This window comes from Candoia aspera, chromosome 3, assembly GCF_035149785.1.
Source record: "Candoia aspera isolate rCanAsp1 chromosome 3, rCanAsp1.hap2, whole genome shotgun sequence".
Classification (NCBI taxonomy): Eukaryota; Metazoa; Chordata; class Lepidosauria; order Squamata; family Boidae; genus Candoia; species Candoia aspera.
The window spans coordinates 117,959,077-117,971,186 of NC_086155.1; positions in this window are offsets into that span (position 1 = coordinate 117,959,077).

The window sequence follows — 12,110 nt, forward strand, 5'->3', positions numbered from 1 at the left end:
AACTTGTACACAGAACACATCATGCGACATGCTGGGCTTGAGGAATCCAAGGCTGGGGTTAAAATCGCTGGAAGAAACATTAACAATCTCAGATATGCAGATGATACCACTTTGATGGCTGAAAGCGAAGAGGAACTGAGGAGCCTTATGATGAAGGTGAAAGAAGAAAGTGCAAAAGCTGGCTTGCAGCTAAACCTCAAAAAAACCAAGATTATGGCAACCAGCTTGATTGGTAACTGGCAAATAGAGGGAGAAAATGTAGAAGCAGTGAAAGACTTTGTATTTCTAGGTGCGAAGATTACTGCAGAGGCTGACTGCAGTCAGGAAATCAGAAGACGTTTAATCCTTGGAAGAAGAGCAAGGACAAATCTCGATAAAATAGTTAAGAGCAGAGACATCACACTGACAACAAAGGCCCGCATAGTTAAAGCAATGGTGTTCCCTGTAGTAACATATGGCTGCGAGAGCTGGACCATAAGGAAGGCTGAGCGAAGGAAGATCGATGCTTTTGAACTGTGGTGTTGGAGGAAAATTCTGAGAGTGCCTTGGACTGCAAGAAGATCAAACCAGTCCATCCTCCAGGAAATCAAGCCAGACTGCTCACTTGAGGGAACGATATTAAAGGCAAAACTGAAATACTTTGGCCACATAATGAGAAGACAGGACACCCTGGAGAAGATGCTGATGCTAGGGAGAGTGGAGGGCAAAAGGAAGAGGAGCCGACCAAGGGCAAGGTGGATGGATGATATTCTAGAGGTGACGGACTCGTCCCTGGGGGAGCTGGGGGTGTTGACGACCGACAGGAAGCTCTGGCGTGGGCTGGTCCATGAAGTCATGAAGAGTCGGAAGTGACTGAACAAATAAACAGCAACAAGCATTATCCCCAATAAACTTCAGTTATTAAACAGTCATTCAAAATTATCTAACTATTAGAATATTTGGTTCATTTTTACCCTCAGTTTGACAGTTCTTGGTAGCTGGCTTGTAACAGCATTTGGAACTATACAGCTTGATATGTACCAGAGAAGGAAGTGGTCTGAATTGCTGAGCAGAAGAAAGGGTGCAAACATTTTTGACTTATTTTTCTGTTTTGTTAAGCTAATTTCAGTAACAGTAATTGTTATTGAGGTACTAATCTGGGAAGCGAAACTGGATTTGTTCAAGTTACCTAGGAAACATGGCAGGGAAAGGAATTGAACCTGAAATGTCAATGTTTTCAGACACTTGCCTTTTGTATAAAATAGTTTGTATTAAACTGTTCGAGTTCTGAATTGTACTGAACAGTCTAATAGAAATAGGACCAATTGAGACTGCAAGGACAACATGGAGATCAGTTTTTCGTATTACCATCATAATCATCAATAAACTGCTATGACATTCAAAGAAGGGCTTAGCTGAATATAAGTTTTGTGAAATGGTGATGGGGAGAGAAAAGATTTTAGACAACAGCTCTCATCAATACAGTAGTCCATTAACTGCTGGAAGGAAGTGAAATTAATGGCATGGATAAAACAAGGCCTACAGTTCAGTGTAGTTGTACTAAATGCCGTGTTCTCCACATTGATTTATATAAAAAAGTTCCATCCAAAGACTGGCAGTTGTGCAATTTTGCAGGACAGTGCTAGCATTCCTTTACTTGCTTTATATGATGGGAAGAAGTGCAATCCAATAAATTTAATGCACAACATTTAAAGCGTGTTGATGTGAGAACCAGTAAGTGGTAGGATATTGCAGACAAATTCATATTACTTATTTTGATCCCCAAACAGAGTAAACACAGGCTAACAGTCTGACACTGAACAACTTGGAGGGTTGTTTTTTTTTGATTAAGGGATGTAGAAGATTTTTTTAAAAGCCGGGGGGGGGTTGATTAACTTTATGGAAGTCTGTAATAAGTATACTGGGTGGGGCAAAGGTACACTGAGAATGTGATTTTTATTTGTGCATATAGCACACCATTGCTTTATTTCATAGTCCATGACAAAAACAGCATAGCAGTCTTAAGGCCACTTTTGGCTACACTATCTTTTTCATAAATTTGTCAACTTTCCATGATCTGTGACAAAGAGGGTGCCATGTTTTAGAACAGGAATTCTATTCTCTACACTGATTGACAGTAATATTCCAGGTCATCAGACAGGAACCTTTCCTAGACTCAGTGAAGAAGTCAGAGATTAAATCTGGGCATTTCTGTGTGCTAAATGGAAGTTCTACCACCAAGCTGTAGCTTCTCCCTTTATCTTAGAAACAGTGGTGAGCATTCTGTGCAGAATAGGTGTGGATTCTATGAGAAATGTCTTTTGCAGTGGAGAAAGAAAGAATAGATACTATTGCCCAATGTGAGGTGGGCCTAGTGAGTGAAAAGGCAGATCAAGGAACAGAAACCTTCCTGAGTCTAAGGGAACGAGGATTCTGTCCTGAACTGCCCTTGCTCCTGCTCCAGATACCTATTTATTTCATGGGCTTTAGATTTACCCATGGAAAAACAAAGGGTAGGTTTGATATACAGATTTATCAAAGTCAAGTCTATATATATCTTGGTAGATCTGCTGTCCAAGCTATTCAGTCACAAGATCAGACAGAAATAATGGTGTCAGATCTCACCATGCTTTAGTTATCCCTCAGTTGAACTATTACAGGGTGCTCTATATAGAACTGTCTTATGCTTGAGGTGTTTTGAAACTGTGGTTCAGAATGCTGTGTTCACACTATGACATGGACTAATGACACGAAAGGTAAGATTCCTTTGTTGAAACAACTCTTCTGGCTAGTACCTTTTTTTAGGGAAAAATGTCAGAGTGCTGATTATGATCTATAAAATTCAATTGAATTTAGGACTACAGTAGATATTTGAAAGACTCTAGTGTCCCATACAGGTTATCGGACCTTTAAGATCTTTGGAAGAGGCTCTCCTCCTGATCTCACCATCATCGAGGCATGATAGCTGGAAAGGAACGGCACTCTACTGTAAGTGGCTGCTCCAAGAGTCTCAGACTGCCTGCTAAGGATAGTCAGGTTATCTCCCTTTCTATTGCTGTGTGCAAGGGGGCAAAAGCATTCTTTTACAAGCAATGTTTAAGCTGGCTTGCATGTTGCTGAAAGGGGTTGTGTGTGTGTGTGTCCCTTCACATCATTGCTGACTCCTGGTGGCTGCCTGGACAAGTCTATGCAACTTTCTTGGAAGCATTTTCAGAAGCGGCTTGCCCTTGCTTCCTTCCTAGGGCTGAGAGAGAATGACTGGCCCAAGATCTCCCAGCTGGCTTTGTGCCTAAGGCAGGACTAGAACTCCCGGTCTCCCAGTTTCTAGCCTGGTGCCTTAACCGCTACCCCAACCTGGCTGTCATGATCGCCGTTGCGATGTTTGCGACATCGCAACGGCTCGCATGACAAAGCGCGGAGGCTTGTCAATGACTGGAGAGGGATGGGTGATAAAACCGGACAAAGAAGGTAATGGGTTTGGGAGATCTACAAGCTCTCATCGCCCGGTAATCGACCATTAACACCATTGTCAAGGAAAGGATCAGGGCGAGGTTCAGAAGGGCGTGTCCGGGCACTTTCGAAGAATACCGAAGTCTAATCGCCCGGTAATGGACCATTACTCCACAGAAAGATAAATGGGGCAATGCCCGAGGCGAATGGGGCTGGACGACCTCTCACCTATCAAGTATTGATGGCCTGTCACCCCATGGAACTCGTGGGGCACACCTGGGGAGTGTAGGGGTGGAGCGCTGTTTGGCGCGAGACTATTTAATTCAACTTTTGGCGTGCTTCCCTCACTCTCAGCTTTCTACTGGTGTGCATTCTATTCTAAATAAAAGCCAGAGCTTAAACTTGCTTTAGAGTCTGAGTCTTTTATTTAGTCTTAGGCATTCCTGACATAAAGCTGAGAGTCCTTCAAGAACGAACTTCGCCAGCCTCTACCAGAAAATTTTTCTTGCGAGAGAAGCAGCTGGCGATGACTGGACCGGGGACGATCTTGGAGTCAGCGCTTCAGAGCGGAGGCGCGAAGGACTCAACGCGAGGGGGGGAGGCGACCAGACAGCTTCTGGAATCGGCACTCCTGAGATGGGACACGAGCCCCCTCCCTACCCACACTGCACCCCAGTTGGGAGCCTGGAGCCCCAGCACGGAGTGGAGGGCCCCGATGGAAGAGGGAGGTGTGAGTCAACTACACTTCAGGTGGGACGTCGTTGTGGACCCCTGGCCGGGGACATCCCACACCACCTGGAGACTCCAATACCCCCAGACACCCGAGAGGGAATTCGCAGGACCGCCAATCGGGCCACAACCGGCAGCACCGAGGATGGACGATCCCGTCACACTGGACAGGATCAGGGCTCTGGAATCCAAGGTGCAATCATTAGAGCACCTGCTGCAATCCCTGTCAACTGTGGTGAGTGAACTCATGAAGAGTGCTGCCACGCAGGGCGTAGGGAGGGGTCTTGGCATTCCACCCACCCTATCGCTGACCCCGAGAGGAAGGGGCCAGACGCAGGACTTACTCCCAGGGCCCTGTGGTTTTATTCCAGTGGGGGTCACCCCGACTCACACACAAGTTGGGGTTTCTCCAGTTAGTGGGATCGCGAAAGACTTTCCAGTCAAATTTGATGGTGACCCCACGAACCTGTCCTCCTTTTTAACAAACGCGACAAACTACATCCAGCTATACGGACATTGTTTTGCATCGGAAGGGGCTAAAATCTTGGCTATTGCCACTAAACTGAAGGGCAGAGCCGCGGACTGGTACGTACAAATGTCAGAGTCCGGAGCCCCAGCCCTAGCTACCTTCCACACCTTCCTGACTGCCTTGAAGCGGTACTTTGAAGACCCCTTGGCGAAGGAGAGGGCTAAAGGTGCACTGAAAGAACTTAATCAGGGGCAGAAATCAGTCATGGATTACGCCCTAGAATTTAAGGTCTTAGCAGGGAAGATCCCTGAATGGTCAGAGGCCACCCTGATTGACATGTTTAAAGATGGCCTCAATCGAGAGGTGTTGCAATGGGCGCTGTACAGAGACGATCCAGACTCACTACATGACTGGATCTGTCTTGCCGGGAAGGCTGAACATGCCCAGCGCACCTTCATGCTGGCGGCTAAGAGGGACAGGCTTCCTCCCAGTGAGAAAGGGCCACTGCCACAGTCGGGTCCAACATGGGACGCTGAAAGACAACGTCGCTTTGCCCGTGGGCAATGCATCAAGTGCGGTAAGGCTGGTCACCGTGCGGCGGAATGCCACAAGGCTAGGATGGCGGATCGCCAATCTAGACCGACGCAGAAGGCTCCACAGAAACCGCCCAACCCCCCCCCCGACAGCTGACAGCGGCACTAGCGACCCAGGATGAAGAAGAGGACATCTACCTCGCGGAGGACGGGTTGGCCACCCTGAAGCAGCCAGCGGAAAACGCCTTCCACCTGTCCTAAACAGCACCACTGGACAGGTGGTCTAGAATGGGCGCGATAACACCAGGGTGAGTGCGGACTGCCCCATCCTGACCGTAACAATTGAACTGAGCTACTGCTCCAAGACCATCAAAGTCGGGGATTGGGTGGACTCAGGGTGTTCCAGATGCCTGATCCACCCCAACCTAGTCGCTGCGCTAAAGTTACCCTGTTTCCTGCTCCCGAAGTTGCTGCTCTTCCAGCAACTTGATGGTTCCACGGCGGGGGGGGGGGGGGGCGGCCACCCAGGGTACAGGGAACGTTACCCTACAAATGGGCACGCACAGGGAAACCATAGAATTCGTGGTCACCCCGGTGGGCAAGCCTATAGTGGTTCTGGGAATCCCCTGGCTAACTCGCCACAATCCCTACATTAACTGGAGGACCCGTACGATAACGTTTGAGGATAGGTTCTACCAAGCACCTGCCCAGGGGAAATCCCTCACTTTGACTGTAGGGAGGGCAGAGATTGTTGACCCTCAAGTTCAAGCTTCCCCCATGGAGGGGTTGCCGGAACAATACATGGACTTCGCGGACGTCTTTGGGGAGGAGGAGGTGGACCAGTTACCCCCCCATCACAAGACGGACTGTGCCATCGAACTGCTCCCTCATGTCCCATTGCCGAAGCCAAAGATTTACCCAATGACACAAAAGGAGTTGGCGGCATTGCGGGACTTCCTCGATAAAAACCTTGCATGGGGCTTCATTGAACTGGCAAACTCGCCAGTTGGAGCGCCCGTTCTGTTCCGCGAAAAGAAGGACGGTACCCTAAGACTGTGTACAGACTATCGCAGGTTAAATTCAGCTTCCTTGTCAAACAAGTACCCACTCCCCCTCGTGAAAGACATGTTGGCACACTTGTTGACTGGAAAGGTCTTTTCCAAACTTGACCTCTGCGAGGCATATTACCGCATTCGCATCAGGGAGGGGGACGAATGGAAAACAGCTTTTAACTGTCCCTTGGGCTCCTTCCAGTATAAGGTACTGCCGTTTGGTCTTGCAAGGGCCCCGGGGGTTTTCATGCAACTAATTAATGAGGTTCTGCATGACCATTTGTTTAAAGGGGTACTGGTTTATCTGGACAACATCCTGATATACTCCAAAACTGAGAAAGAACACAAAAGATTGGCAAGACAGGTTCTCACCAAGCTCCGGCATGCTAAACTTTATGCTAAGCTTTCCAAGTGCGAATTCCACAAGTTGCGCCTGGATTACTTAGGCTACAGGATTTCAGATAAGGGCATCAAAATGGATCCTGCTAAGGTCCAGGCTGTCTTGAGCTGGGAGCGCCCGCGCACCCGGCGCCAACTCCAAAGTTTCCTGGGATTTGCAAATTTCTACAGATCCTTCGCAAAAGGGTTTGCAGAAATTGCCCTGCCCTTGACTGATTTGTTGCAGACCAAAGGCGTTGGGGAAACGCGCAAGGTAAAAAACCCAGGGGCTGTGCTCAATTGGACTCCCACCAGTCAGGCTGCTTTCGACCGGTTGAAAGCTCTCTTTACAGCGGAGCCAATTCTATCCCATCCCGACCCCGAACAGCCTTTTGTCGTGCAGGCTGATGCCTCTGATTTTTCAATTGGGGCTATCCTATTGCAAAAGGACCCTGCCAGACTCTTGAAGCCCTGTGCCTATCTCTCCCGGAAATTTTCCGAGACGGAAAGGTGCTGGCATGTCTGGGAAAAAGAGGCATTTGCAGTAAAAGTGGCACTGGAGGCTTGGCGTCACCTGTTAGAAGGGGCGACTTGCCCTTTTGAGGTCTGGACAGACCACCGCAACCTCGAGGCGCTTCGCACGCCCAGGCGCCTCAGCCCTAAGCAGATTCGCTGGGCTCAATTTTTCAGCCGTTTTAACTTTCAGCTGAAGTTTATTCCAGGGAAAAAGAACTTTTTGGCAGATGCCCTTTCCCGACTGCCCCAGGACGTGGAGCCTGTCTCCGACATCGTGGGGACTGTGCTCTCGGAGTCTCAATTGGGTTTGGTCGCTGTCACCCGGAGCCGCGCTCGAGAACAGCCCTCCCCCCCTTGCGAACGACTCCGGCACAGCCCGCCCTGGGCCACCAGCAACCACAGATGCCGGGTGGGTTGCGTGCAGATTTTGCACTCGCATTAAAATCTGATCCCTGGCTCCTTGCTAACCCTGCCAAGGTCTCCATGGAACAAGACCTCGCCTGGGTGGAGGGTCGTTTATACGTCCCTGACTCGCAACGGTCAACTATCCTCAGCCGGTCTCATGACAGCAAACAGGCTGGTCATTTCGGGTTCCTCAAATCCCTCCACTTGACCCGACGCCAATTTTGGTGGCCCTCGCTGAGGAAGGATGTCAAAACATATGTGGCATCCTGCCCTGTTTGCGCAATGTCTAAGCGGCCATCCGGTAAACCCCAGGGGCTGCTGCAGCCCGTGGCTAACCCTCCACACCCTTGGGACGAAATCTCTATGGATTTCATCGTGGATTTACCACCCAGTCAAAAGAAAACAGTCATTTGGGTAGTCAAAGACTACTTTTCCAAACAAGCTCATTTTGTCCCCTGTGCCTCTATCCCGTCAGCACAACAGCTGGCGAAGCTCTTTTTGGTGCACGTGTACCACCTTCACGGCTGCCCCTCTCGCTTGGTGACCGATAGGGGCACACAATTTACCTCACAGTTTTGGTGGGCCTTTTTGAAATTAATTGGCACTGAGCAAGCATTGTCAACCTCCTGGCATCCCCAGATGGATGGATCTACTGAGATCCTCAATGCCACCCTGGAACAATTCCTCCGCTCATACATCAACTACCACCAGGATGACTGGGTGGATTTGCTCCCCTTTGCAGAGGTTGCATACAACAACGCTGTGCATCAAAGCATGGGACAAACCCCCTTCGGGTTGGTGTTGGGTCGGGATTTCATTCCCATTCTCGAGCTTCCACAGCCCCCGTCTCCAGTAGTGGCAGCCTGTAATTGGGGTTCTAAACTCGCAGACTCCTGGCCCATCATTAAGGATGCTCTCAAGGAGGCACAGACCGCATACAAACTTCAGGCTGACAGGCACAGACGCCAACAGCCGCCTTTTCGAGTAGGGGACATGGTTTACCTCTCCACTAAATTTATCAAGTCACCCCAGCCTTCCAGAAAACTGGCCCCCAAATTTATTGGCCCCTTTCAGGTTATACAAATTGTGAACCCGGTCACGGTGCGTTTGGGTCTACCTCATAATTTGAAGTGGCTGCACCCTGTGTTCCACTGCAGCTTACTCAAGCCGGCCAGTGACCCCTCCCGGTGGCATCCACGCACTCCCCCCCCACCCGTCATGATCGACGGACAGCAGCACTTCGAAGTCAAGGAGGTTCTTGACTCCCGCAAGCTTCGTAGCTCCCTCCAATACTTAGTGCGCTGGAAACACTTTCCCCACCCTGAGTGAGTCGCTGCCCACGACATTCAGGCCCCCGAGCTAATCTGCAACTTCCATGTGGCATATCCCTCCAAGCCCTCGGCTTAATGTTCTTTAGGGGGGCGGTATGTCATGATCACCATTGCAATGTTTGCGACATCGCAACGGCTCACATGACAAAGCGCGGAGGCTTGTCAATGACTGGAGAGGGATGGGCGATAAAACCGGACAAAAGAAGGTAATGGGTTTGGGAGATCTACAAGCTCTCATTGCCCGGTAATCGACCATTAACACCATTGTCAAGGAAAGGATCAGGGCGAGGTTCGGAAGGGCGCGTCCGGGTGCTTTCAAGGAATACCGAAGTCTAATCGCCTGGTAATGGACCATTACTCCACAGAAAGATAAACGGGGCAATGCCCAAGGCGAATGGGGCTGGACGACCTCTCACCTATCAAGTATTGATGGCCTGTTACCCCGTGAAACTCGTGGGGCACACCCGGCGAGTGTAGGGGTGGAGCGCTGTTTGGCGCAAGACTATTTAATTCAACTTTTGGCGTGCTTCCCTCACTCTCAGCTTTCTACTGGTGTGCATTCTATTCTAAATAAAAGCCAGAGCTTAAACTTGCTTTAGAGTCTGAGTCTTTTATTTAGTCTTAGGCATTCCTGACACTGGCTCTCATGAGTGGGCACTTTTGTGACTTTTTATTGATGTGTTTTAACTGTTTCAACTGAGTTATTTATGTTTAATTGTGATTCTTTTTTCTTAATTATTGCTAACCAACTCAAGCACCATTTGGGAGGATAGAAACTTAATCAATAAATATTTTCCCTAGATTCCTTTGTTTCTGTTAATGGAGAGTTCATCTTATAGACTATCCCTAGGCTCTGTTCTCTAAATAACAGAGAGAGATTCAGATAATGCTGCAGTGGAGTTATGCATTGCAATAATACAGGAGAAAATACTAATTTCTGAGCATGTTAGACAGCATCAGTACCAAGGCCTGCCCTGCATCAGGAAAGAGAGAGTTTGCAGGCTTGTTTGACACCATTAAATTAAAAAAAAATTAAAAGAATACTTCTAGAGTTTTCAATAAAGTACAAACAGCAGCTCCCCTGCATCTCACTCACATTAATTTGGTACTGTTGAGTCAGGCTCAGCTTCTGATGTCTGCAGGGATGCTACCATCTCAACCTGTCTCATACAATATCACACCGTCCTTCCAAGAGCAATGCAGGAATCTCTTTGATCCCAGCCCTTAATCTGATCTGTTCTGTTCCTGTTCAACTTCCTTCAACTTTGCGAGAATACTTTTTCTGCCCCTTTACCTGCTCCTCACACACCCCTAAACTATATGAATTATGAATTTCTGTCTGATGATCAGCAACTCAGGGGTGTGATCAGTCTTTATTTAGTCAAGGATTGATTGGTTGGTTGGTTCATCTTCCAGTCCATGGTATTCTTAAGAACTATACCCAGATCTCTAATTCAAAGGGATCTATTTTCTTCAATTCTTTCCCACTGTCCAGCTTTATTACCAGTGGAAAGACCACTGCTTTGACTGTTCTAATCTTTGCTATCGTAGAAATATCCTCATCTTTCACATTCTTGTTTAAATCTGTAATTGCCTGTCTTTCTAAAATTATTGTCATTTCTTTGCTCTCAACTTTAGTTTGCTGGGTATGCCAGTTCAGTTAACATTAATGTTACTTTTGTCCTCTTAATATTTAACATTAACCCAGATTTTTCACTTTCTATTTTAACTCTCATAATGAGCTTTTCTAAGTATTCTTTACTTTCGGCTATCAAGAAATGTTTATAAATCTGCATATCTTAAACTAGTAGCATTTCAGCTCCCAAGTTTAATTCTACCACTGTTTTTATAATATATTCTCTATGCATTCAATATATATGGGGATAATATACATCTTTTTTTCAGTTCCTATTCTGAACCATTCTGTTTCTTCAAGTTAAACTCTTACAGTAGCTTCTTATTCATTATAAAGATTCTTCAAAAGAAGAATTAAATGTTTTGGCATGCTCTATGCTTAATATATTCCACATTGTGCATCTACACAATCAAGAGCCTTACTTTGGTCAATAAAGCAAAGTTAAACCTGTTTCTTATATTTTCTTGTTCTTTCTCTTGTCCACTTAATGTTAGCTATGTAATCTTATGTCCCAATGCCTTTGCTGTACCCTTCCTGTTTAGTTGGCATTTTCCTCCCTATGTTCTACTCTTTGGAATATCTTAAGCCAAAGTTTGCTTGCATGAGGAATTACTACAATGGTTTAATAATTCTCTTGCATCTCATTTTCTCTAAAAAAAAATCCCCTGTCACATTAGGAAACTAGATAACAATATTGAACTACTTTGCAGAGTATATTATACCACTGAGCCCCCACCCCCACCCTGCAGAAGAGCAGAGCAAGTACTTTGCGAAGCTGGCAAAATCCCCTAATATATCACTTGCTGTTGCATGTAAATAATAATGGCATTTTATCTGCATGTTTTAAAATGTTTAGAAATTCAGTCAAATCACCATTATTTTAAAATAAAAACTGAGTTAGAAAGGTAGAAACAAATTAGGAACAATTGTCAGCTCTACAGAGCAGATCAGACTAAGAAGCCAATGCCATGTGGATCTAAAACTACTTTTATTAGAACAGCTACAGTAACACAACTTTGCAAGTCTAAATGTGCTTCCCTCCTCCCTCACTTTATCTTCAGGTGAATTAGGGAGGGGCCTGTCTGAGGCATTTTCTCAAATTAGTTTCTTGGAATGGGCTTGTCTGATGGTTGCCGTGGTAACAGATCTTCCCACTGTCCTTCAAGGCCATTCTCTAATGCTCTTTACAATTTGCACCTCATCGTTTTAGAGAAATATACTATTGGTCAATCACAGCTACATCCCCTTTTTTAACAGGGCAGCAACACTTCTCAGCAGGATTTTTAAAGAAGTCTTCTAGGAACTTCCTTCCCCAGATAGTGTATATTTCAATTATCACTAGGACTTTTAATTTATTGGCTAAAAACATGGAAAAGCGTAAATAGATCTTTCTTACTACATGTTTTGTGTGGTATCAGCTTTGAGAAGGGATAGGGACAAGGGTTTTTTTAAGTGATAATTGGAGTTATGTCTGATTTCCTGCTCTTTACTGATGTTCACATTATGCTCTTTGTAATCTTTGTCACCCAGACTAAAATTTTCTCTTTGTTACTATGGAATATAATGCTATCTGTTCCCATGGAACTCAGCATAGTGATAACAGAGGTGAGTAGGTGATGGCACTGAATCAAT